Source organism: Oryctolagus cuniculus, chromosome 15 (genome assembly GCF_051225735.1).
Source record: "Oryctolagus cuniculus isolate XC-2025 breed Fujian yellow rabbit chromosome 15, ASM5122573v1, whole genome shotgun sequence".
Lineage (NCBI taxonomy): Eukaryota > Metazoa > Chordata > Mammalia > Lagomorpha > Leporidae > Oryctolagus > Oryctolagus cuniculus.
The window spans coordinates 73,852,009-73,879,799 of record NC_142881.1 but is presented as its reverse complement, the minus strand read 5'-3'; the positions used below and the strand labels follow the sequence as shown (position 1 = coordinate 73,879,799).

General features: G+C 40.0%; 1 long non-coding RNA gene across 1 annotated transcript in view; it reads left to right on the top strand.

Annotated features, from left to right (window-relative positions):
- The window catches only part of LOC149122068 (uncharacterized), a 140,707-nt gene extending 114,729 nt beyond the window's left edge, over nt 1–25,978 (top strand). Inside the window, exons 2-3 of the long non-coding RNA XR_016221710.1 lie at nt 20,374–20,416; nt 25,893–25,978. This is a non-coding gene — a long non-coding RNA (uncharacterized LOC149122068). The remainder of the gene's footprint in view (nt 1–20,373; nt 20,417–25,892) is intronic.
- Nucleotides 25,979–27,791: the final 1,813 nt, after the last annotated feature.

Here is a 27,791-nt window from a genome sequence, read left to right as displayed (position 1 = left end):
ATGGGGAGAGTGTTGAAGGGATAGAAAAGGAGTTTGATACTTGTGAGCAATTCAGCCATTAAATAAATTGCCGCACTCCTTAGGTGTTGCCAGAGAAGGCCTTTAGAGACAGAACGTTTACCACTTCTCAGAGGTAACAAGGACACTCTGCCCTGTCCTGGTGGAGGTCACACCAGAAGCTGAAAGGGGCATCATGCCTCACCCAAGTACAATATAGTGGACGCAGAGAGGGGAACAAGAATGCTCTCCTCCTGTAGTGTCCACAGAGTTAGCGTTTTCGTTTTTTTTGAAAATTGCAATAAAATAGAGACATCTTTTATGGCAAATTTGACAAAGAAAAAAGGAGAGAAGGGACAAATGATTAATATCAAGAATAAAACAAAGGATGTTACACAGGCCTCTGTAAGACAACAAGGGATTATGATGAACAACTCCGCATATATACACTTGACATGTTAGATAAAGTATTCAATTCTTCAACTATTGTAACCAATGCAATGAAAAGATGAATAGTCCTATAGATATTAAGAAAACCAAATTTGTAATTTAAAAACCTCTCCCACCTTATCATTGCCCCCCAAATCTCCAGGACCAGATGGTTTTCCTGGAGGATTTTACTAAATATTTAAAATAGGGTTGGCACCAGTGTTATAGCTTTTTCCAGAAAACACAAGAGGGAACTCTTCCCAGTTTAGTTTATGAAGCTACTATTAATCTGATTCCAAGCAAAGCTAGCTTTAAAAAAAGAAAATAATGATTAATATCCTTCAAGAATACAAACACAAAAATGTCTCACAAAATTCAGCAATATATAAAAATAATCATACACTAGAACCAAGTGGGGTTTATTTCAGGGATCTAAGACTAGTTTAATTTTTTTTTTTTTTTGACAGGCAGAGTGGACAGTGAGAGAGAGAGACAGAGAAAGGTCTTCCTTTGCCATTGGTTCACCCTCCAATGGCCGCCGCGGCTGGCGCACCGCGCTGATCTGAAGCCAGGAGCCAGGTACTTCTCTTGGTCTCCCATGGGGTGCAGGGCCCAAGCACTTGGGCCATCCTCCACTGCACTCCCAGGCCATAGCAGAGAGCTGGCCTGGAAGAGGGGCAACCGGGACAGAATCCGGCGCCCCAACTGGGACTAGAACCCGGTGTGCCGGCGCCGCTAGGCGGAGGATTAGCTTGTTGAGCCACAGCGCCGGCCCCAGTTTAAGATTTTAAAAATCAATGTTATCTACCATTTTAACAGGCTAAAGAAGCAGAGGAAGCATTTCCAAAAATTCAACACTCATTAGATAAAAACGCTGAAATACAAAATGGAGGTGAGCTTCACATGATAAATTAAAGCACTGATATGAAAGCTACAGTTAATATTATATTTGATGGCAGAAAAGTGAATGCTTTCCTCCAGAGATTGAGATCAATGCAACGATGTCTCCTTTGCCACTCATACTCAGCACAGTGCTGGATGTTGCAGCCAGTCGAATAAAGCATGCAAAGGAAATTAAAGCACACAGACTCAAAAGGTAGAAACCATGCTTACTTGCAGATGACATGATGTTCTAACCTAGAAAATGACAAGCAGTCTATAATACTTCCCTAGAATTAGTAAGTGCATACAGTAAAGTCATGGAATACGAGATAAATCTGCCAAAATTAAATGCATTTCTGTGTACTAGCAAACATGTGAACATGTATTAGCCCGTTTCCTGTTGCTATAACAAAATACCTGAGGCTGGACCACTTACTACAGGAATTGGCCCACATGATTACGGAAGCTGAGACGTCCCGTGACAGATGTCTCCACACTATAGAATCAGGAAAGTCATGGAATAGTTCAGTCCAAGTACAAGGACCTTAGAACCTGGGTGGCTGCTGTGTAAGTTCCAGAGTCTGAAGGCCCAAGGTCTTTGAGTTCTGATACGCAAGAGCAGAGGAAGAAGGGTGTCCCAGCCCCCAGAAGACAGAGATTTCTGTTTGCTTTGGGCCCTTTATTGATTGGATGGTAGATGAGAGCTGATATACATATATATATATATATATTTTTTGACAGGTAGAGTTAGACAGTGAGAGAGAGAGACAGAGAAAAAGGTCTTCCTTCTGTTGGTTCACCCCCTAAATGGCCGCTATGGCCGAAGCCAGGAGCCAGGTGCTTCCCCCTGGTCTCCCATGTGGGTGCAGGGCCCAAGCACTTGGGCCATCCTCCACTGCCTTTCCGGGCCACAGCAGAGAGCTGGACTGGAAGAGGAGCAACTGGGACAGAACCGGCGCCCCAACCAGGACTAGAACCTGGAGTGCCGGTGCCGCATGTGGAGGATTAGCATAGTGAGCCGCAGCACCGGCCAAGAATTGATATTTCTGAATCAGTTCACTGATTCAAATGCCAGTGTCTTCCAGAAACACCTCCTAGAAATACTGAGAAATAATACCTGACCAGCTATCTGGGTTTCCTTTAACCCAATCAAGTTGACACCTAATACTGACATGTCATTTGCAAACCTTTTCTTCTAATATGTGGCTTGTCTTTTGACTTCCTTAAAGTTACTTTTCATATTACAAAAGTTTCTGCTTTTAATAAAGTTGAATTTATCTTTTGCTTCTTTCATGTATTTTGCTTTTGTTGTTTTGTCTAAAAACTCATCACTAAATCCAAACTCACATATATTTTCCCCAATGTTTTCTTCTGAAAGTTTTTTATTTAGACCCATTATCTCTTTTGAGTTAATTTTTTGAAGAGGTATAATTTTGGAGTGGTGGTACATTTGGATGTTCAATTGTTCCAGACTCATGTTGTAAAGATGGTTTTTCCCCATCGAATCACTTTTGCTTCTTTGTTAAATTTTGGTTGAATATATTTGTGTGAGCACATTTCAGGATCTATATTACATTCTATTAAAATATATCTATTTGTCAATATCACATCACTTTGTTACTGTAGTTTTATAGTAAGTCTTTTTTAAAAAGATTTATTTATTTATTTGAAAGTCAGAGTTAGAGAGAGAGAGAGAGAGAGAGAGAGAGAGAGAGAGAATGAAATCTTCCATACTTTGGTTCACTCTCTAAATGGATGCAATGGCCAGGGCTGGACCAGGCCAAAACCAGGAGCCTAGAACTTCTGGGTCTCCCATGTGGGTGGTGGGGGTTCAAGTATTTGGGTCATATTCTGATGCTTTTCTAGCCACACTAGCTGGATCAGAAGTGGAGTAGCTGGGACTTGAACTGTTACTCAGATATGGGATGCTGGCATCACAGAATGTGGCTTAAGCTGCTGTGCCATCATGCCAGCTTCTCCCTTTCTAATCTTTATACCTCCTTTTTTACATTGTCTCTCCTACTTCAGCAGCTAGGACTAGAATGATGTTGAAGAGGAGTGGTGAGTGAGTGGGTAAACCCCTGACTTTTTCACTATTTTAGGTTTAAATGTAAGCTCCATTGGGATTTTGCTTTATTGTATTGATATAATTCTATATGATAATACTGCAGACTTAAAAATCATGAATTGTAGCCGGCGCCGTGGCTCACTAGGCTAATCCTCCGCCTTGCGGCGCCGGCACACCGGGTTCTAGTCCCGGTCGGGGCGCCGGATTCTGTCCCGGTTGCCCCTCTTCCAGGCCAGCTCTCTGCTATGGCCAGGGAGTGCAGTGGAGGATGGCCCAGGTGCTTGGGCCCTGCACCCCATGGGAGACCAGGAAAAGCACCTGGATCCTGGCTCCTGCCATCGGATCAGCGCGGTGCGCCGGCTGCAGCGGCGGCCATTGGAGGGTGAACCAACGGCAAAGGAAGACCTTTCTCTCTCTGTCTCTCTCTCTCACTGTCCACTCTGCCTGTCAAAAAAAAAAAAAAAAATCATGAATTGGTGTTGAAAGGTATGAAATGCTTCTTCTGCATCAGTTATATTATCATGTTATTTTTTTCCTGTAGCCTATTAATGGGTTGACATACATTAATGGACTTTTGAATACTGGACTAGCATTGCTTACCTGGAATAAATCTCACTTGGTCATGACATATACTTATTTTATACATTGTTGTATTTGATTTCCTGATGTTTATCGAAAATTTTTGAATCTATATTCACAAGATACATTGTTCTTAATGTCTTTATCTGCATTGAATATTAGGGTGATGCTGGCCTCATAGAGGGATTTAAGAAGTGTTTCACTCTTCTGTTTTCTTAAAGAGATAGTAGAGAGTTGGAATCATCCTTCCTTAAATGCTTGGTAGAATTCATCAGAAAAATTAAATGGATCTGGTGTTTTCTTTTTTGGAAGGCCAATATGAATTCAATTTATTTTAATAAATATAGGCCTATTCCAATAATCTATTTGTCCCTGTTGGATATTTGGTAATTTGCATCCTTTCAAAAAATTACCAATTTGTGGAACTAGAATCATATACAATATTCGTTTCTTACCCTTTTTGTCTCTGGGGGATCAGTAGTGATGACATTCTTTCATAAGTGATATTAGTAATTTGTTTCTTCTCTTTTTTACTTATTAGCTTATTTACTTATTAGCTTGACTAGAGATTTATTAAATCAACTGGTATTTAAAACATTTTTCTGTGTTATTTGAAAGGGTGGAGAGAAAATAGTATATTCCATCTACTGGTTTACTCCCCAAAAATGCCTCACTAGTTAGGTCTGGGCCAAGATGGATAGATAAATCCAGGAATCCGGAACTCAATCCAGGGCTCCCATATGATTGATAGGAACACAACTATGTCAACCCTCACTTGTTGCCTCCCAGAGTATACACTAACAGGAAGCTGGAATTGGTACAAAGCTGGGGGGTCAAACTCCAGCACTCCGATACAGAATGCGGATCTGACTGACGTCTTTAAGTGTTCCACCAAATGTCTGTCCTGACACTTTCTTTGTGACACATGTACTACTTAGAAATATATTTAATTGCTAAGGGTTTGGAGATTTTTCTTTTATCTCTCTGTTATTGATTTCTAGTTTGAATTCATTGTGGTCCGAGACACCTGCTTTGACTGAATTCTTTTCCACTTGTAAAGATATGTTTTATGATCCACAATGTGGTCTATTTTAGTGAATGTCCCATGCGTGCTTGAAAATAGCATGCATTCCACTGTGGGTGTTTTATAAATGTTGTTTACATCCTGTGAGTTGATGTTGTTCAGTCCTTCTGTTACAACTGATTTCTTTAATAGTGGCTGCACATGTACTCAGAGTAGTGTTGCCGTCTCCACTGCAATTATGGATTTCTCTATTTTATGGTTCAGTTTTATTTGTTTTTGCTTTATGTGTTTGCCAGTTCTATTGTTGGCATATGCACACACACACACACACATTTAAGATTACCATGTCTTCTAGATCAATCAATTTACTGCTTGGCCATTTTGTTAACACACCTCTTTGTCCCTGGCAATTTTCTCTTTTCTGAAACCTATTTTATGTGTTTATACCATAATTTCCATTCTTTTCCCCTATGACAGTTCTGTATCATTATTTGTGAAGTGAGTTTCCTGTAGACAAAGAATAGTTATGTCTTTTTTAAAAATCAATTCTGAAAATCTCTTTGAATTAGTATATTTAGATTGAAGTTAATGCATTTATTTTTATGTTGGTATTTAAATAAACTATCTTGCTATTTGTTCTAGCTTTCCTTTGGCAAAAATCAAGCAACATCGTATCTGAATTTGCTTGTGCTGGTTCCCCATGGTGCAGACCATCATGTGTCCCAGGGGTCTGATCAGGCTCTCTGCCTGGTAAGCCCAGGGCTTTGCTGCTTGTGACCCATTCACAAAAACGCCAGAACATCTGGATCTGAATGAGCTCCAGTAATCTAGATGGCATCAATGGTTTCTTATGCTCATGTGCTCCACCCTGATATTGTTCCTAGACTAACTTCATACATCCCCATTCTTCTCCTCCCAAACCAATTTTTTACAAGATTATCTAAACACTTAAAATTTTGAGCCTTTTTTAGTACTCCAACTTAAGACTTAACATTGTATTACCTGAAGCGTATGTTGCCTCATTTAATCCTCCTAACAATTATATAAGTACCCATTAATACCCTTGTTTTACCGAGGAGAAAAGCATGTAAGGGGTCTGTAAAGTGATTTGCCTCCTGCAATGAAATAAATTTCGAGAATTCAAAGGAGTTTGGAGAGGATGTAGTCTGTGGGGCGGAAGGCAGCGTTCAGATGGTTGGGAATCATGAAGAAATAGACATTCCAGAACCCCACCAGCACTGGCCATTTAAACTTGCCAGGAAAAGGGCTAGAGGACTGAGATTTTTGTTTCCAATTAAGCTACTGGTACACCTGGAATGAATGTACCCATCAATCATATCCCCCGTTCACCTTTCCTAGCTATTTTAACAAAATACTGTGGCAGGACTTCTGGGCACAGAGAATGCTAAGTCTTTTATTAGCTTAGAAAAAATAGTTTCAGTATATATAATTGACAACAGATTGGTATCCAGAGCATAAAAAGAATAGCTATCAATCCAAGTGGAAATTGTAAGTAAACAAATTTTATAAGTAGATGCTTTGGTTTCAATGTTAAATTTCCCTCCACATGTGCACATTAAAGGTGTGGTCCCCAGGGCAGCTCCGTCAGGAGGTGGTGAAACCTAGTAGGTGGTCCTAGTGGGTCTGTGGGGTGTGCCCTGGGACGGTGCTGCTCACAAGAGGCTTGCTATTGAAGTCTGCCTTTGGCCTCAGCCTCTAACTCTGCTTCTTGGTTCCCTGTGTGATCCTGCCTCTGCACATGCCCTGCCATTGCTGTTCACTGCCTCAGTCAGAGGTCAGACAGGTGGGGCTGCCTGATCTTGGAACTGACCTTCCAAGCCTGTGAGTTAAGTTAACCTTTTCTCTTTCCACTATCATGACTAAAAGCTGACTGCTTCAGGAGATAAAATATATGATTTGGTTATTCATAGAAGAAATTAAAATGACCAAAAAAAAAAACCTGAAAAAATCTGTAACTCTTTAGAAATTAAGAAGTACAAATTAAAATAGCTATAGCATTTCATATTCATTTCATTTCATTTCACCAACAAGATACACACAAATCCAGAAGTTTGGGGTTGAGTGTTGTGGTATGGCAGGTTGAACTTCTGCTTAGGATGCCTGCATCCCGTATCAGAGTGTCAAGTTCCAGCTCTGAGCTCAAGTGCTTGGGTCCCTGCTGCTCATGTGGGAGACCAGGATGGAGTTCTGCGCTCCTGAGTTAGACTTGGCCCAGCCCTGACTGTTGTGGATGTTTGGGAAATGAACCAGTGAGTGGAAGAGTCTCTGTCTTTCAAGGAAAATTGACAATGCTTTGTATTTGATCATAGCAAAATAGGGAATGTACTGTTATTGTGGAATCAATTAGTATGACCATACTGGCTTCAAAATGTTCATGGAATGGCCAGTGCTGTGGTGCAGCCTGTCAAGCCACTGCCTGTGACGCCAGCATCAAAACCAGACTGAGTCCCAGTTGCTCCTCTTCTGATGCATTTTCCTGGGAATACGTCTGGGAAAGCAGGGAAAGATGGTCCAAGTACTCGCATCCCTGCCACCCACGTGGGAGACTTGGGTGGAATTCTGGGCTCCTGGTTTCGGCCTGGCCCAGCCCCAGCTATTGTGGTCATTTAGGGAGTGAACCAGCACATGCAGGGAAGAGCTCTTTCTCACTCTCCCACTGCCTTCCAAATAAATAAAAAAAATTTTTTTTGAAGTTCATGGAGAATACCTATTATAAAATTTTTTGAACGTGGCTAACAATATTAAATATTTGAATTTATTATGAGACAGCAGTGATTTCACCCTAAAATATTTCTTAGAGAAGTTGTTAAACAGTAACAGCAATAGATTAAAATGTGATAGACTTTCCTACTTTCTGTTTCAGTCCTTACTGGCTGCTTTTACCTAGGACATCAAGGGCAGGTTGCTATTCCAATCCCTCCTCTCTCTCCAATCTGAAACTCTTGTTCCAATTTTAAATGTCTGGGCAGGCAAGCCAGAAACAGAGTAATTGAAACAGCAAGCATTACAGCCAAACCCATCTAGGCAATTTTTCTGTTAACTACATTGAAGGAGAAAATGGCAAATAGCTTCAGAAGATGCTTCAGAAACGAACCCCATTCTCCCGTGGCACATCATCCATGTCATTTGGCAAGGGCAAGATAGGATTTTCATCGTATTAGTAAACACTCTTTATGATTGCATTAAAACTTGTACTAAGGCACCATGGAAAATTGGAAACACCAGACATATTCACGCTGTATTAATGCTGATGGGGCTTATAGAAACAAAGTAAACTCAAATAAGAGTTTTGGGTTCACCATGCTCTGTTTCATAGACATATTTAAAAAAAATCATGACTTGGAAAAATGCCTGTGCAGTTTTTTGGAATTAGACACTTTTGAATATTTCAACTGTTTAGAAACTTCACCTTCTTGTAATTCAGTTTCCTTATAATAAAATTGACCTGAAGGATGACCATTTTACAGAGTTTTTGTGAGAAGTAAATGATACTGTAAACAAAGACTTCTTCTACCACCACAATTGGCGCAGAGTAACAGCTCTGTTAATTCTTTCTTCCAGTTTATTGAGAATAATTCCAGTGTACAGAGAGTTATAGAAACAAAACAACCAGCCATTTTTGAAAAAAGTTAATGTCTTGTCAAATTTGCCCTATTATTTTTCAAGATGTAAATCATTTCAGGCACAATCAAAGCCCAGCACTCCATTCACCCACTCTCCTCAGAAGTCACTCTTAGTCTAATTTCTTTATAGTTCTCATGCATTTTCATATTTTAAAATGTTTAACTGGCAAATAAAACTTGCATAGATTCAAGCCTGTGCATTTCTATGTGATAAAATATGTCTCTACATATGAATTACAAATAATAAAGTGTATTGGTAATGTGGTTTAACCTTTATAGAAGTAGTGATGTTCGATTTTTTATAAATTGGGTGAATTTCAAATCTAATTCAAATTTTCCCCAAGTAGACACAAATTTTCCTAGAATAAAATTTTAGTTGATCATTTGCCATTGACTTGTGATGCTATCCTGATCATAAATCAAGTCTACCTATAGACATGTGCTTGATGTTGAATTCGCTTCTGTTTCATTGAACTAGCCATATATCTCTGCACTAGACCCACACTGTCTCAATCACAGTAGATTTATTATAAACTTTATATTTTGTCAGGAAATTCCTTTGGATTATTTTACATAGTAGAGACTATTCTTAAAATTTTTAAAAAAGAAATATTTATTTACTTATTTGAAAGGCAGAGTGACAGAGAAAGAGAGATAGAGAAAAAGAGCTTCCATTCTTTGGTTCATTCTCCAAATGCCTGCAACGCCAGGGCAGGGCCAAGCTGAAGCAGGAGGCAGGAACTCCACCTGGGTCTGCCACATGGGTGCAGGGACCCATGTAACTGAATGGTGATCTGTTGCCTTTTCAGACACATTAGCAGGAAGCTAGATTGGAAGCTGAGGAGCTGGGACTTGAAGTGGCAGTCCAACATGGGATGCAAGCATTCTAAGTGGATCTTAACTTGCTATGCCACAATACCTATCTCTATGATTGAAATTTTAATTTCGCAAATTGATTAGAATCTGATTAAGTCACACATGCATACCTTTCAGACTATTACTGGGAATTTATGGAATAATCTTGATAGAACTGATGTCTTCATATTGCTGCTCCTCTAATTCATGTACATAATAGGTCTTGCTGTGTTCTGTGCAAGAGAAATAAAGCTGGGCACTCATCAAAAGGCAGTAAGATTTCACTCAGTGTCTGTGGCAGTAGAGAAGAGAGTCCAGTGCAGACTGAAGTAATTCCAATCATGGAGGGGTCACTGGGCATCTTAGAGAGAGCAAGGGGACAGGGCGGGTGGCTGAGTAAGGGCTCCAGCAGAGTCAGGGAAGTGGGAAGTTGTAACAAGCAGGTGGAGTGGGGCCTCCACACTCTTAGGGCTCTACATGGGAGACAAGCATTCTACCCTCAGGTGTCAGCTGGAACAAATGGTAAATTCTTTTTGCAGCTTTGCCAGCTTGCAAGCCTTTAAGAGGGTTGGGTAGTTCCAGGGGTAGGTCTTTGAACTAGAAGGGGCCATGTTAGAATGGAAAGCCAAGGCACTTTGGCAAAAAAATAGGACCTAAATGAAATATATCTGCAAGTGAGATCCCAGTGGAAAGAATGGGCCATCAAAGAAGGAGGTACCTTTCTCTGAAGGGAGGAGAGAACTTCCACTCTGACTATGACCTTGTCTAAATAAGATCAAAGTCAGTGAACTCAAAAGGCTTCCATAGCCTTGGCAACTCATGACCTTGTCTAAATAAGATTGGAGACAGCAAACACAAAAGGCTTCCATAGCCTTGGCAACTCATGACAAGAGCCTAGGGAGATTACTGATGCCATAAACAAGAGTGTAATTTGTTAAGTCAACAACAGGAGTCACTGTGCACTTACTCCTCATGTAGGATCTCTGTCCTTAATGTGTTGTTCAATGTGAATTAATGCTATAACTAGTACTGAAACAGTATTTTACACTTTATGTCTCTGTGTGGGTGCAAACTGTTGAAATCTGTACTGAATATATACTAAATTGATCTTCTATAGATAAAGATAATTGAAAATGAATCTTGAAGCAAATGGAATGGGAGAGGGATCAGGAGATTGAAGGGTTGCAGGTGGGAGGGAAGATATGGGCGGGAAAAAGCCATTGTAATCCATAAACTGTACTTTGGAAATTTATATTTATTAAATAAAAGTTTAAAAAAAAGGATTTGTTCCCATCTCTTACTATGGGGGGGGTGAGGGGGTGGACAACACTGCTTGGAGTCCAGGCCTTATGGTCTCAGTGGAGGCCTCATGAAGAGGAGAGATCATAGAAGCCTGAGGTTGGGGCATGGAAAGCCAAGACACTGTGGCAAAAAATGACCTAAATTAAGTATCTCTGTGGGTGAGAAAGAAGGGGCCATCAAAGAAGGAGGTACCTTTCTCTGAAGGGAGGAGAGAACTTCCACTTTGACTATGACCTTGTCTAAATAAGATCGGAGTTTGTGGACTCAAGAGGCTTCCATAGCCTTGGCAACTCATGACAAGAGCCTCTGGTGATCACTGACATCATAAATAAGAGTGTCAGTTGTTAAATTAACAACAGGAGTCACTGGGCACTTGCTCCCCATGTAGGATCTTTGTCCTTAATGTGTTGTACTTGAGAATTAACAATAAAACTAGTCTTCAAACAGTACTTTATACTTTGTGTGTCTGTGTGGGTGCAAACTGTTGAAATCTTTTCTTAGTATAGAGTTGATCTTCTGTATATAAAGATAATTAAAAATGAATCTTAATGAAGAATGGAATAGGAGAGGGAATAGGAGGTGGAATGGGAGTTGGGGTGGGAGGGCGGGTATTGGGTGAAGAACTGCTATATTATAAAATTTGTACTTTTGAAATTTATATTTATTAAATAAAGGTTTTTTTATTAAAAAAAAAAGAAGCCTGAGGTTGGACAAGAAAAGAGTTTCTGTCACTTCAGTTATTTTATATTCCTTACTAATGGTTTATAGATTAGTAAACTATTACTAATGATTTTTTTTTTAAACAACTAAACACCAAACGAAAAGAGACCTAATACCCAATAGTCAGGGGTAGGCACTTGGCCTAGTGGTTAAAACACCGGTTAAAATGCCTATGTCTTGTGTTGGAGTGGCTGGCTATGACACCTGTGGTGGCTCTTGCCTGCACCTTCCTGTTAATGCAGACCCTTAGAAACAGGGGTGATGGCTCACTTGTAGGGTTCCTGCCATCCATGTGGAAACCTGGGTTGAGTTCCCGCCTCCTGGCTTAGGCCTGACTTACCTTAGGCCAGGTGCTGAGACCATCTGAGGAGTGAACTAGGTAATGGAAGTACTATCTCTCAAGTACATTTAAAACAAATAAATATTTAATAATCTTAAAAGAAATCAGTCAATAGTGTCCAAAATCAGAATATCAAGCCATGCATGTGAGCATACCATATAAAGTAATTTGTCTTTTCTAGGTAGACATAGAAACTTAAGAACCACAAGGAGGTCAGCAACCATGTAGAGTAAAGGAAGCTAGATTTTTTTATATCTGCAATTTCAGTGGTTAAATTTCCTCAGAGAAAGAAAGAGAGGCCGGCGCCATGGCTCAATAGGCTAATCCTCCGCCTGCGGCAACGGCACCCCGGGTTCTAGTCGTGGTTGGGGCGCCAGATTCTGTCCCGGTTGCTCCTCTTCCAATCCAGCTCTCTGCTGTGGCGCGGGAAGGCAGTGGAGGATGGCCCAAGTCCTTGGGCCCTGCACCCACATGGGAGACCAGGGGGAAGCACCTGGCTCCTGGCTTCGGATCAGCGCAGCGCGCCGGCCGTGGCAGCCATTTGGGGGGTGAACCAATGGAAGGAAGACCCTTCTCTCTGTCTCTCTCTCTCACTAATTCTGCCTGCCAAAGAAAAAAAAAAAAGAAAAAAAAACGATAGAGAAAAATGTATTGTTGAGGAAGGAAAGAAACTGACACAGAGGCTGAAAACTATATGACACAGAAATTACCTAAATGACCATGGGAAGGTTTCAGGCGATAGTTCTGGGCAGGCTCCAGAATGTTGTAAGACAACATTTACTCTTTTACAAAGGGCTATGGAGAAGAGATACAAGGATCAAAAGGAGATAAAAATGAATTATGAAACCTCAGGAGATAAATGAGGAAAACATACAATCTATCAGAGAGATGAAAGTCATATTAGAAACAGTTCAAAGTAGAATAAAACCTTAAAAACATTTATTATAGAAAAGATCACAGGCATCCATGAGAGAGGAGATATAGCACATATATACTTGATGGCATTGACAAATCACATACAATTAAAATGCAATCAATTACATACACACAAAGAAAAATTCTTCTGAAATAAAGAAAATCATTACTTCCAGAGGAGCAGGAGATATCAATTCCCAGATTATGATACAGAAAATTGATACTGATTTATATCTTGATAATAACACTGACTTTAAAAGCAAATGGAAGGCTTCTGCAAGTAGTCATTGAGGCAAATGAAGAAAATTATGTGGAGTTTGAACTTAATTTTTTCCATCAAAAAGACATTTGTGGATACCCAAAAAGTTTCAAAATGAAGCATCTGATCTCCTATTACCCAAATAACTCGAAATCCATTTAGTTAGAGAGGTAAAATAGAAAACTATGAAAATTATGCTCTTAAAAATGGAAGGGAGGGAACAGGTGTTTTGCTTACTGGTTAAGATGCCTGTGCCGCCCGTCGGAGTACCTGGGTTTGATCCTGGCTCCAGCTCTTGACTCCAGCTTCGTTCTTATACTCACCTTGGGAGGCAGCAGGAGGGTCTCAAGTAATTAAATTGCTGCCACACATGTGGGAGACCTGGATTGGTTTCCAAGCTCCAGCGTTGGCCCTGGCTTATCTCAGCCAATGTTGGAATTTGGGAGAGTAAACCAGAGTTAGAGAGCTCTCTCTTGTCTGTTTCTCAAATAAAAAAGGGGGTCATTTGATATAGGTATGACAAAGTTAAAAAAAAAAAACACAAATAAATTCTGTAAGAATTTGAAAAAGCTTTGAAGGAAATGCCAGTTTTATCACACATTATAGCAGATAATTAATAGCTTTTAACATTGAGATGTGTGGTGTAAAAACTACAAAATCTGAACCTACTATTTTTTTTAACAGATTGAATTTTCTGAGAGCAGTTTTAGGTTCACAGCAAAATTGAGCAGAAATCACAGAGTTCCCATATAGCGCCTCTGACAATATATACATAGCCTACCCTGCCATCAATATCCCCTGCCAGCGTGGTGTATTTCTTACACCAGTGAACTCACACCAGAGTTCACTGAGTTTGCAGAGGCAAAGCAGACAGGCTGAGAATGAGAAACCTCTGCTAATGTAAGAAAGGCCATTTTCTGAAGTTTAATCACTCCTTTAGTTTTATATTAGCAGTTTTTTAGGAAGGGTGGAACATTTAAATGCTATATAATTCCAAGTTATTTAGTTTGAATCGAATTATGTAGTATTTCACAAATATTACTTACCATGTAGGAATGATAATTTATTTATTTTTAAAATTTGCTTATTTATTTAAAAGTCAGAGTTACACAGAGAGAGAAGTAGAGGCAGAGAGAAAGGGAGAGAGATAGAGAGAGAGAAAGAGAGATATATATAGAGAGATATCTTCCATCCATTGGTTCACTCCCCAATTGGCTGCAATGGCCGGAGCTGCACCAGGGTTGCCCATGCGGGTGCAGGGGCCCAAGGACTTGGGCCATCTTCTACTGCTTTTGCAGGCCATAGCAGAGAGCTAGATCAGAAGTGGAGCAGCTGGGTCTCGAACCAGTGCTCATTTGGGATGCCGGTACTGCAGGCAGCAGCTTTATACACTACGCCACAGCGCCAGGCCCAGGAATGATAATTTTATGAAGTCAGGATTCTATTGCTGCTTTTGATGCCCTTTATTTTTACTAATACGACATGGTATTATTGCAAAAATTACATTTAAAAATTAAATTTAATAATAGTAGGAGCAGGGGCCAGTGTTGTGATGCAGTGGGTTAAGCCACCACTTCTGATGCTCGCATCCCATAATGAAGTGCTAGTTCAAGTCCCAGCTGCTCTGCTTCTGGTGCAGCTTCCTGCTAATGTGCCCGAGATGGCAGCAGAAGATGGCTCAAGTATCTGGGTCCCTGATACCCATGTGGGAGACCAGGATGGAGTTCCTGGCTCCTCGCTATGACCTGGCCCAGATCTGGCTGTTTTAACCATTTGCAGAGTGAACCAGTGGACAGATTTCTCTCTCTTTCTCCTTCTCCTCTCTCTTTCCTCTATTGCCCTACATTTCAAATAAAATTAATAAATCTTTTAAAAAATACTAGCAACAACTTGAAAATCTTAAAGAAATTGTATTATGCATAGAAGCTTTAGGGCATGGTAGATTTGATGGTAATTTCTAACATCACCTCTTTATGTGTAGCATATTTCTGACTTCATATATTCCTTCTTTTTTAAAGATTTTTATTTATTTATTTGAGATGTACAGTTACAGAGAGAGGGAGAGACAGAGAGAGAGGTCTTCCATCCGCTGGTTCATTCTCCAAGTGGCCACAAAGGCTGGAGCTGAGCTTTTTCCAGGTCTCCCGTGCAGGTGCAGGGGCCCAAGCATTTGGGCCATCTTCTGCTGTCTTCCCAGGCCACTAGCAGAGACCTGGATTGGAAGAGGAGCAGTCGGGACACCAACTGGCACCCATATGGGATGCCGGCACTGCAGGCGGAGGCTTAGCCTACTGTGCCACAACGCCGGTCCCATATATTTTTATCATAATAAGTGATGACAATAATTATGATACGAACACCAATTTACAGAAGTTCCTGACAGTTAGCTGCTTCTAGAAATAGCATGCTGTGATGCCTGATGGACACACTGCTATCTTATTAAGAGTTAATTTCCATATGATAAGGCATAAAAATTTTTAAGCTAGCCTAATTCAGCTAGCTGGATGCACTAACCTGATTCTCTTGGACCATACTCGCTTATGCTAATTCAGGAATCTCTAACCTGTTCCCATTTAGGTCCAGTTCTTATATAGTTTTGAAACTTGGCTTTTGATGATAGTTTGTCTATCCCCCATATGGTATACACAATTGCTATCTCTGTCTTACTTTGAAGGGCTTTGCTTAAGCTTTCTCTCTTAACATTTTCCTTGCTTTCTATAACAAACTCTGCCTATGCTGACCCTGCAGTAGGCCAGCTCCCTGCCCCAGCCCACCAGCTGGCAGGAGCACCCTTCCTATTTTTCTGATAAAGATGCTTCCATTTGAGGCCACATGGGATTCCAGTGGAGACCTGGTGTTTGGAATATTGTGGACTGGTTCTCAGTCCAAGTTCTGACTTTTACTGTCCTGTGACCCAGGAGTCACACTGAGGTTCCTCAGTCCTCTGTTTGCTGGTTTGTTTAATGGGGATTTGCAATGCTTCCTCTTGAGGTTGCTTTAAGGACAAAATGAGATAACTTACATAAAGTGCCTACCATTATGTAAACTCCCTGGAAAATATTCTCGGAGTGCCTTTTATTTATTATCAAATAGCAGAAGCAAAGATTTCTTTTTTTCTCAGAAATTGAAAGTAGGGCAAATTCTGGGGTGAAAATTGCTCTTTTCAGACTAATGACTTTAAAATATGCTTTTACTTCTATGTCCCTGAGAAATGGTGGATGGAACTACTGAGTACCCACCAATACCTTAAATTGCATTTTCCTGCCTGTGAAAGATTTTTTTAAATTTCCCGTAAGTAATTCTCTTTTCTCAGAAACTTGTTTCCCTAAGACCTTTCCTGCTTATTCCCACAATGTGGATAAAGAAACTTTCCCACCACAGTGCAGCACGCATGGGCCACAAGTAGGAAGGCACAGTCCATGAGCCTGTTTCCTTTGGGAGAATCATTGTCACGTATCTGACTCAACGCTTATTTCTAGGAGAACAAGTTGTTTGGGAAGTAAATCTATTTCCATAGCAAAAATGGAAGTTTTATTTAAGAAGTGCAATTGGAATAAATCACGCACGAGAAAGTGTAGCAGTGCACAGCTGCTGGTTTAAAATTGGACTCTCTTTGTGTGTGAAGAAGAGGTTGAGAAAGTTTTACTTTTACTCCTGGACCTGATGAGTATCCCCAGGGTATGTGAAAGTGTTCTCAGTTCCCAGCTATGTTTGGGAGAGCACAAAGCAGAGGCTCTGGGGCTTTCCAGAAAACAGGCAACAAGCACCACGCAGAAACACAGCGTGCTTCTTGGGGTGCACTTTCGAAATTTGGCCCTGGGAGGTTTCTAAGCAAAGTGATCGAGAACACTGCTGCTCTGTTGGATAAAAACAAAATGTGAGAAAACATTTAACTGAATGCATCTAGGACTAGATGGCAGAGGCCGTGGACTAGTGCCTTTGATGCACAATGTGGACTCCTCTGAGCTCCCCGGGCACTCACAGTGCCTCCTTCTGAGCCTCACCTCTGCTCCCTCACTCTGCTTCCCCCGGCTTTTGCACACTCTTTCCTCCCTCCCTTTCCTATTTTTTCTACTTAAACAACAGTACTTCAAAAAGTTCATGGAAAATGGAATTAAAATATAAATTTTTTTAGTACAAAATTTCTTAAATTCAAGAATGTATTTTTTTAAATACACATTTTCACGGGCTTTTGAAGACCCTTCATATTCAGAGATTTCAAATTTTTTTGTGTGTACCCACATTAATTTATCTTTAACTTACATTTTCCTGTGTACTTGTGGGGGAGCACCCATGTACAGTATAGCAACTATTATCTTTCTCCCTGCTTGCTGTAACCTTTTCATCTTTTCCCCAGCCATACCCTGCCACACCATGTTTTTTCTGCCCTTTTGTCACTTATTTTTATATCTATTTCTCTTTATTTCCTGTTTTCTTGTTAACAATTGAATAACGGGTAGAAAATATTCTTTACTATCACGGTTCTAACTCTGCCACTTCTCCATGAGGGCTCCCATGACTTCACAGTTGGGATGATCTCTTGCTTCTCTGGCTTTTTCAACCTCTTTATGCAGTTCTGACTTGTCCCTGCTTCCTCTTGGCGATCTGAACACCTGTCCACTCACACAATGTACCTAATTAGAAGCCCTCTTGCACATAAGCATAGTGTTTTCCCCATCATTGTCTCCTCCAAACACTTAGCATAATGGCTTGGATTGCAATTGGTAGAATAATTTACTAAATAAATATTCTGAATATGTGAGAGAAAATGAAATTAAAAGGTAAATTACATTTTTATACAAACAATAAAATCCACGAATATAAAAGATTTTCACAAAGTTTACTGGAAATGTATATTATGAATGATTTTAAAAGTATTTTGAATTAAAATAACTTATCTGTTAATTCAGTTTCCCACAAATGTTTTGAAGTACCCTCTTACATGTCAATGTTTAATATAACAAGTTAATATGTTATCAGAAGTCATAAGCTTTTATCTACAGAAAAAATCGACAAATAGCTTTCTATATTCTGTTCAAAAGAGATTTATTTTAAGGATAAATTTCTAAAGGAATGTTGTTTTAGAAAATATTTACTATTTAGATATCCTAGGTTTACAACTGAACCAATGGGTGTATTGTAGCTAAGCATACTGGGGTCTAAATGAATGTATTGGGGGTTGGGTGGGGAGAAGGGAATGAGTTAGACATGGTCCTGGGACCAGAACAATTGTCTGAAGTCTGAGGCATCCCAAGGGGTTGATTGTATGATTGCCCAAATGATAGCATCTAAGAGACCTTGGTGAATCTACTTTGTTGTTTGACATCAGGTTTCTAAAAGGAACTCAATAAATAACACTTCTCTACACTTCAAGAAAGAAAATAAACTACTGGGTACTGAGGGTTAATGCTTTATGCCTTTACTATAATAATAAAAATGGAGGGCCAGCGCCATGGCTTACTTGGTTAATCCTCTGCCTGCTGCGCCAGCACCCCATATGGGCACCGGGTTCTAGTCCCAGTCACTCCTCTTCCAGTCCAGCTCTCTGCTGTGGCCTGGGAAGGCAGTGGAGGATGGCCCAAGCCTGGCTCCTGGCTTCAAATCAGCTCAGTGCTGGCCGTGGCAGTGAATTGGGGAGTGAACCAATGGAAGGAAGACCTTTCTCTCTGTCTCTCTCTCTCTCTCTCTCTCTCTCTCTCACTGCCTATAACTCTACCTGTCAAATAAATTTAAAAAAATAATAATAAAGATGGAAACCCAACTGAGCAGGATTTTGTAGGATCTCACTCTCAGTAAAAGCCAACATCTTTAATCCAACCCAGCATACCTTACAATATCTGCCATACCTCTTTCTCTCTCATCTCTTTATGTCTCTGTCCTTCTGTTTTTTTTTTAACAGATTTATTTATTTGAAAATCAAAGTTACAGAGAGAGGGAGAGACAGAGAAAAATCTTCCATCCACTGGTTCATTCCCCAGATGGATAGAATGGCCAATTCTGTCCTTCTTTTTCAACATTATTTTGGCTGTTTTGGGTCCTTTGAATTTCCATGTGAATTTTAGGATAGCTCTTTCTATTCTGTCAACAAAAAAACTTTGGTATTTGTTATTTGGTAGGAATTATATTATATTTGTGGATCAGTATGATTAGGATTGAGATCTTGGTGGTATTTTTTTTGTAATCAGTGAATTATGAACATAAGATTTCATTCCATTTACTTGTGTCTTAATTTCTCTCAGCACCGTTTTGTACTTTTCAGTTTATCAGATTTTCTTCACCTCACTTGTTGTTTATTACTTAGGATTTTAGTCCTTTGTTTCTACTTTAGATGGAAATGCTTTCTTAGTTTACTCTTTGGATTGTTCATTGTTAGCATATAGAAACATGAATGGGCCGGCGCTGCAGCTCAATAGGCTAATCCTCCCCCTGCGATGCCGGCACACCAGGTTCTAGCAGGTTCTAGTCCAGTCGAGGCGCCGGATTCTGTCCTGGATGCCCCTCTTCCAGTCCAGCTCTCTGCTGTGGTCTGGGAGTGCAGTGGAGGATGGCCCAAGTCCTTGGGCCCTGCACCCGCATGGGAGACCAGGAAAAAGCACCTGGCTCCTGGCTTTGGGCCGGCGCACCGCAGGCTGCAGTGGCCATTGGAGGGTGAACCAATGGTAAAGGAATACCTTTCTCCCTGTCTCTCTCTCTCTCACTGTCCACTCTGCCTGTCAAAAAACAAACAAACAAAAAACAAAACAAACAAACAAACAAAAAACATGAATGGATTTCTATGTTGAGTTTTTATCTTCAAACTCTTCAGATTACTTGTATTTAGTTTTTTTTTTTTTTTGACAGGCAGAGTGGACAGTGTGAGAGAGACAGAGAGAAAGGTCTTCCTTTACAATTGGTTCACCCTCCAATGGCCACCGTGGCCAGCGTTCTGTGGCCGGCGCACCGCACTGATCCGATGGCAGGAGCCAGGTACTTATCCTGGTCTCCCATGGGGTGCAGGGCCCAAGCACTTGGGCCATCCTCCACTGCACTCCCTGGCCACAGCAGAGAGCTGGCCTGGAAGAGGGGCAACTGGGACAGAATCCAGCGCCCCGACCGGGACTAGAACCTGGTGTGCCGGCGCTGCAAGGCGGAGGATTAGCCTAGTGAGCCGCGGCGCCAGCCTGTTTTTAGTTCTAATCCTCTCTTTCTCTGTGTGTGTGTGTGTGTGTGTTTGTGTGTGTGAGAGAGAGAGAGAGGATGAGAGAGCGCGAGAGAGTTTTGTAAATATTCTATATGTAAGATAATTTGGTCTTTGAACAGAGATAATTTTACTACTTTCTAATTTGCATGCTTTTTATTTTTCTTGTCTAATTGCTTCAGGTAGGACTCCCAGATCCGTGCTGAATAGAAGTGCTAAATTAAGGTATTTATTTTGTTCTCTTTATTCCTATGATTATATGATACTGTAATATATGACCAGAAATATCTTTTAGCTTTGGAGAGTCTGGTGCTATAATGAATGTCTTTGTTCTAGGTCCATAATTTTGTGAGTCTTGGGTAGATATGGGTTAATCTTAAGTCTTCATAATGCACTAAAAAATGAGACTCATAAGATACAAGAGAATGGAAAAATGAAAAGTTTCTGAAGGATCTATACCATCTGAACAAATACTGAAAGGCCAAAGGGAAATTTGCAAGAAAATGTGTTTAATTTTAGACTTTAATCTCAAGTTTGATACTTAGATTATTTTCTGTTGCCTGCTTCCTGGACTCATTACATGCCTTCTTTTGAATTTGGACTATATTCTCATGAGAACTACTTTTGATGCTCACTGGTAAACTAGTTTGGACAACAGACATATGCATAGTGTTAGTTGGAAAATAGAAAAGGAGATGAATTTTTGTTCCAGGGTACACGGGGCTTTGGAGTAAACTTGTTTAAATTTTGGTTCTAAATTTATTTTAGAGACATTAGGGGACAAGAACTAAACTACCCATTTCACAGGTCTGAGAAAACACAAGGTATCCTGATAGTTATTGGGGGAGAAACTACATAAAGACAAAAAGTGCTCCACTTTCTCCTTTGAGTATTTGCTTATTCTTCTGGCATTTGCCCAGTGCCACAGTCAGTTCCATGTGCTGCTGACTCTAACTGCATAATCTTCCCCTGTTATTTCAATCACTTAACATTAGGAGCTGATGGATAAGTATCCTCACTTGTATAGGTCAGGTATCAAATAGACTGTGGTTAGTTCTATCCGGGCATCAGTATCCATACAGCTCTGCAAACAGTGTTTGTATGTCATTCAGAAAATACTTTTCCATTTGGAACAAATAACTTGAAGATGAATCCTATTATTTTTTAAAAAAGATTTTATTTATTTGAGAGGTAGAGTTACAGAGAGAGGGAGAGACAAGGAGACAGGTCCTCTATCCATTGGTTCACTCCCCAAATGGCCACAATGGCTGGAGCTGAGCTGATCTGAAGCCAGGAGTCAACAGCTTCTTTTGGGTCTCACAGGTGGGTAAAGAGGCCCAACCACTCAGGTCATTTTCCACTGGTTTCTCAGGCCATAGCAGAGAGCTGGATCAGAAGAGGAGCAGCCAGGACACAAACTGGCACCAATTTGGGATGCTGGTGCTGCAGGAGGAGGCTTAGCCTACTATGCCACAGCACTGGACCACATGAATCCTATTCTTTAATAAAAATTTATTGATACAAGTTATCAGTTAACCAAATCTCTTTTATATTTTTGTGGATATAAAATTATATGATTTGTTTGCTTTACTGATACATTGTGTAATTTTCATTATTTTTTCAATTAATTTTGTTACTCTATTATTTTATTTATAGCAGTTTATTTAGATTTTAATATCTATGAACATGTATGATGATTTTTTTTCTGGTTCTGCAAAAAATTTATCAGCATTAGAGACTAAGGTACTCACTGACCTTGCAGAGCTACCTTGAGAATCTTTGTCTTGTTCGATGCCTTAGCCAGAAAAAGATACAACAGAGAAAGAGAACTATACACCAATATCCCTGATGAACATAGATGCAAAAATCCTTAACAAAATATTAGCTAATCAAATCCATCAACACATCAGAAAGATCATTCTCCTAGCCCAACTGGCATTTATCCCTGGTCTGCAGGGATGGTTCAACATTTACAAATCAATAAACGTGATACATCACATTAACAAACTGAAGAACAAAATCAATCTGGTTATCTCAGTAGATGCAGAGAAATCATTGATAAAATACAAAACCATTTCATGATGAAAACCTTAAACAAACTGGTATAGAAGGAACACTCCTCAACACAATCAAGGCAATTTATGACAAACCAATGGCCAGCATCCTATTGAATAGGGAAAAGCTGGAATCATTCCCACTAAGATCCAGACCCTGACAAGGATGCTCACTTTCACCACTGCTATTTAATATAGTTCTGGAAATTTTAGCCAGAGCCATTAGGCAAGAAAAAGAAATCAAAGGGATTCAAATTGGAAAGGAAGTAATCAAACTATCACTATTTGCAGATGACATTCCTATAAATAAACTCCAATTCTTAAGTAGATATTAACTAGATGACATGATCCTATATATATAAACTCCACTAAGAGACTATTGGAACTCATAAAAATGAGTTTGGTAAAGTGGCAGGATATAAAATCGATATGGAAAAATCAATAGCCTTTGTATACGCAGACAGTGTCATGGTTGAAAAAGAATTTTTAAGATCAGTTTCATTCACAACAGCTCCAAAAAGAATCAAATACCTTGGAATAAATTTAACCAAGAATGTCATAATCTCTATGATCAAAATTACAAAACACTAAAGTAAGAAATAGAAGAAGATATTTAAAAATGTGAAATCTTCCATATTCATGGATGGAAGAATCAACATCATCAAAATGTTCATACTACCAAAAGCAATTTACAGATTCAGGATGATACCAGTCAAAATACTAATAACATTCTTCACAGATCTAGGAAAAATGAAGCTAAAATTCATATGGAAACATAAGAGATTCTGAATAGCTAAAGCAATCTTACACAACAAAAAACAAAGCTGGAAGCATTACAATACCTAATTTCAAGACATACTATGGGGTAGTTATAATCAAAACAGCATGCTACTGGCACAAAAACAGACTTGTAGACCAACATAACAGAACAGAAATCCAGAAATCAATCCACACATCTACAACCAACTTATGTTTGACAAAGGAGCTAAAATCAATCCATGGAGCAAGGACAGTGTCTTTAACAAATGGTGCTGGGGAAACTGGATCTCTACATGCAGAAGTGTGACACTTTACACAAAAATCCTCCCAAAATGATCAAAGACCTAAATCTATGACCTAATACCATCAAGTTTCTAGAGAACATTGGGAAAAATCTACAAGACATTGCCATAGGCAAAGACTTCTTGGAAAAGACCCCAGAAGCACAGGCAGTCAAAGCTAAAGTTGAGAAATGGGATTACATCAAGCTGTGAAACTTCTGCACTGCAAAAGAAACAGCATTGCAAAGGGGCAACCAATAGAATGGAAGAAAATATTTACAAACTGTGCAACTTATAAAGGGTTAAAGTCCAGAACCTATAAAGAACTTAAGAAATTCAACAACAAAACAAACATCTAGATAAGAATTGGGCAAAGGACTTAACATGCATTTTTCAAGAGAGGAAATTCAAATGGCAAACAGATACTTGAGAAAATGCTCAGGATCACAAGCCATCAGGAAAGGCAAATCAAAACCAAAGTGAGGTTTTACCTCACCTCCATTAGAATGGCTTTCATACAGAAATCAACAAACAACAAATGTTGGTGAGGATGTGTGGAAAATGGTACCCTGGTCAACTGTTGCTGGGAATGTAAACTGGTGCAACCACTGTGGAAGACAATATGGAAATACCTCAGAAATCTGAATATAGATCCACCATATGACCCAGGTATCCCACTCCCGGGAATTTACCCAAACCAAAAGAAATCTGCATATGAAAGAGTAATCTGTAACCCCATGTTCATTGCAGCACAATTCACAATAGCTAAGATATGGAATCAATCCAGATGTCCATCAACTGTTGTCTGGATAAAGAAATATGAGATATATATATATATATATATATGCTATGGAATATTACTCAGTTGTAAAAAAAAATGAAATCCTATCTTTTGCAACACTATGGACACAAATGGAAATCATTATACTTCATGAAATAAACCAGTCTCAAAAAGACAGATATCATGTTTTCCCTGATCCAAGATAACTAATAGAGTACCTGAAATGTAACATATTGGAGTGAAATAGACATTTTGAGATTTGATGATTGTTTATAGCCCTTGTCTCTTCTGTTGAGGATCAATGTTTGATTTTTTTCTCTTCCTCCTATTTGTTGAACTCTTTTACTCAGTGTAGGGTTAACTACACAATCATTAAATAAACTGAAAAACAGATCTTGTAAAAATTAAGATTGGGAATGTGAGATGGAAAAGCAGGATGAGTTGGACCATGGGGAGGGGAGAGGGGGAAGTATCACTATTTTCCTTAATCTGTATATATGAAATACATGAAACTTGAATAACTTAGATAAATTTTTAAAAAAGAATACATGAGTTGAAACCTTGTGATATTTTCAAAGAATAACAGAGGATACCACCCTCACACTGGTTACCTTCACTACTGTGGATAATCTTTAACATTTTTCTTCATTTTACCGATTGATACCTTTAGGCTTTCTACTTCTCATTGTGTACTGTGTTGATTTTAGTGTTAGTTTTGCTGTAATTTTAGTACTTGGTCCATTTTATAGAACATGATCCCTTTAATGTTATGTACATATTTATAAATATTAAATATAATTTTATTACAAAACAGTGACAGTAATTCTTCATAGATTAATCACTTTATCTGTTACAATAATCTCCTTCTAATATTGACTTGTTATTTTGATTAAGTTTAAAAGTATTTTAAACATTTTATTGGACATTTTAAGTAACCATTTTTGGATTACTCACCAATTTACTAACTTAATTTTGTATTTTTTCCTGCATTTCCATGTTTGATTTCATTCCCTCAAATTTTTTTGAGTTGGTGTTCTCATTTTCTGAAATCTTAGCTAATTTGCATTTAAAATATAATATTTTATTAAGCATTCTCCATGTGAAAAAATAACTGCAGTTTTTTTGTTTTTTTTTTTTTGACAGGCAGAGTGGACAGTGAGAGAGAGAGACAGAGAGAAAGGTCTTCCTTTGCCGTTGGTTCACCCTCCAATGGCCGCCGCGGCCGGCGCGTTGCGACCGGCGCACCGCGCTGATCCGATGGCAGGAGCCAGGAGCCAGGTGCTTTTCCTGGTCTCCCATGGGGTGCAGGGCCCAAGCACCTGGGCCATCCTCCACTGCACTCCCTGGCCACAGCAGAGGGCTGGCCTGGAAGAGGGGCAACCGGGACAGAATCCGGTGCCCCAACCGGGACTAGAACCCGGTGTGCCGGCGCCGCTAGGCGGAGGATTAGCCTAGTGAGCCGCGGCGCGGGCCAACTGCAGTTTTTTTTAAAAGATGATCATAGCATCTGGGAAATCTGGATTTAATGACAGGAACAGTGAATAAGAGCAGTGTGACTAGGGCCTCCAGTCCCAAATGCCTGGTGATAGGAGATGCTGATGTATGACCCTGGCTGGTCATCATGACATGGTTGCAATGTGATCAAGTATCTGTGATACATGGTTATGAAACAAGAACTTGGAGGCAGGACAGCAAGATGGTACCAGTAGTGATATAGTCAGAAACTATACCAGAACTTGATACTGAATTCCTGGTAAATGGCTTAGCAAAAAGTTTGGGATAACATGGTCAGGAGCCCACTCCCTGGGATTCTTGAATTCCTGCAGGACTTGCCCTGGAAAGGCAGACTACCTGGATAGCCATCACCTGAGCTCCCCTCCTGTGAAGAAACTGGGGCCAGCTGAGAAACTGTAAGTCTTTACCTTTCTTTTTTTTTTTTTTTTTTTGACAGGCAGAGTGGACAGTGAGAGAGAGAGACAGAGAGAAAGGTCTTCCTTTGCCACTGGTTCACCCTCCAATGGCTGCCGTGGCCAGCGCGCTGAGGCCGGCACACCGCGCTGATCCGAAGCCAGGAGCCAGGTACTTATCCTGGTCTCCCATGGGGTGCAGGGCCCAAGGACTTGGGCCATCCTCCACTGCACTCCCTGGCCACAGCAGAAGTCTTTACCTTTCCCATTCTGATACACTTGAAATCCTTCATTGCAATGTGTTTCACACAATTACAGTGGCATTTAACCACTTACGCCCAAGAGTGGCCAGTTTCCCAAAGCTTCAGGCCTAATTCTTTTTATGAGTATTCCAATGGGTTCTTCAGAGAAAAGTGCTACAGTATAATTTTCACATATGCAATACCATGACTCTCAGGCAAATACAAAATGAGCACATGTTTAATATTTTAACTCAGGAATTAATGAGAGAACCAAGTGTGGATAACACCTCACTCATTGTAATAATAGGCAATGTTGTAAGCATTTACAGGTTCCACATCAGTTAACTTCTTACAGCAAAACTGTTAGGAGGATACTGCCAGCATCCACACTGATAGCAGTAAAGCAGGATGCAGAGAGGTGGAAGCTCAAGGCCCCCTACAGAGACGTGGGGAAGTCAGTACTGAATTGGACCCAATGTCTATTACTAATTGCTTTTCTACTTGTCCTCATCTGTAGATGTGGGACTTTTTTCAGGTTTGTTCCAATATGTGCTACATTTGCATAAAATAATGATTTTATAATTTTGTATCTCACTTTCTTCCTCTCTCCCTAATACAATTAATGACATAGTTATTATCTGTATTTCTTGGGGATTTCCACATGCACACATGGGATCTTTATAATATATTCAACTTTTTAAAAAATTTTAAAATTTATTTGGGAAGCGGAGAGACTTAGGCAACACACACACACACACACACACAGAAAGAGAGAGAGAGACAGACAGACAGACAGAAGAGAGAGACAGAAGATCCCATCTGTCGTTTCACTCTTTAGATACCCTTAAGGGCCAGGGTTGGGTGGAGTCCAAAGCTGGGAGCTAGGAACTCAACACAGGTTTCACATGTGGGTGGCAGGAATACAATCACTTAAACCATCAGTGCTGCCTTCTAGGGTCTGCATTAGCAGGAAGCCGGGGTCAGGAGCTGGAGCCAGGTGTGGAACCCAGGCTCTCCAATACAGGACACAGGGGTCTTAACAGTCATCTTAACTTCTAGACCAAAAACCATAATTGACTTTTACTTCTTTGGCCTACTCTCCTTAATATTCTGTCTTCTGTATCAATCACCCAATCCTCTGCTCACTCTAAGATTTAGCATTATCAGCTACTGTCCTCTGTCTATGGTCTCAGTTCCAAATATACTGTAATCTTCCACTGTTTTCAGCTCACTCCCTCTAGTACTACAGCTCAATAAACTTGACCCCAAAGGAGCCTACAGTCTTACTATGCTGCTGAGTTTTCAGAGGTAACACCCAAGTCCTTCCTTACCCACTTAGAGCCTGAGGTTCATCATGCTAATCATCTGTTTCCATGTACCTCAGCTCCACTGTCTTTCTCTTCGTTGTAATCCTCATGTTAAACCAAACCTACAACCCATTCCATGTCTATGCATGTGCTGCTGAAACTGATGAGAAAAAAAGATCAAGCTGACTGGTCTTACATTAACATTGTGACGTGACGTCCAGGGCAGGAATTTGGCCCAGCAGTTAAGATGCTGCTTAGGATGCCCACAT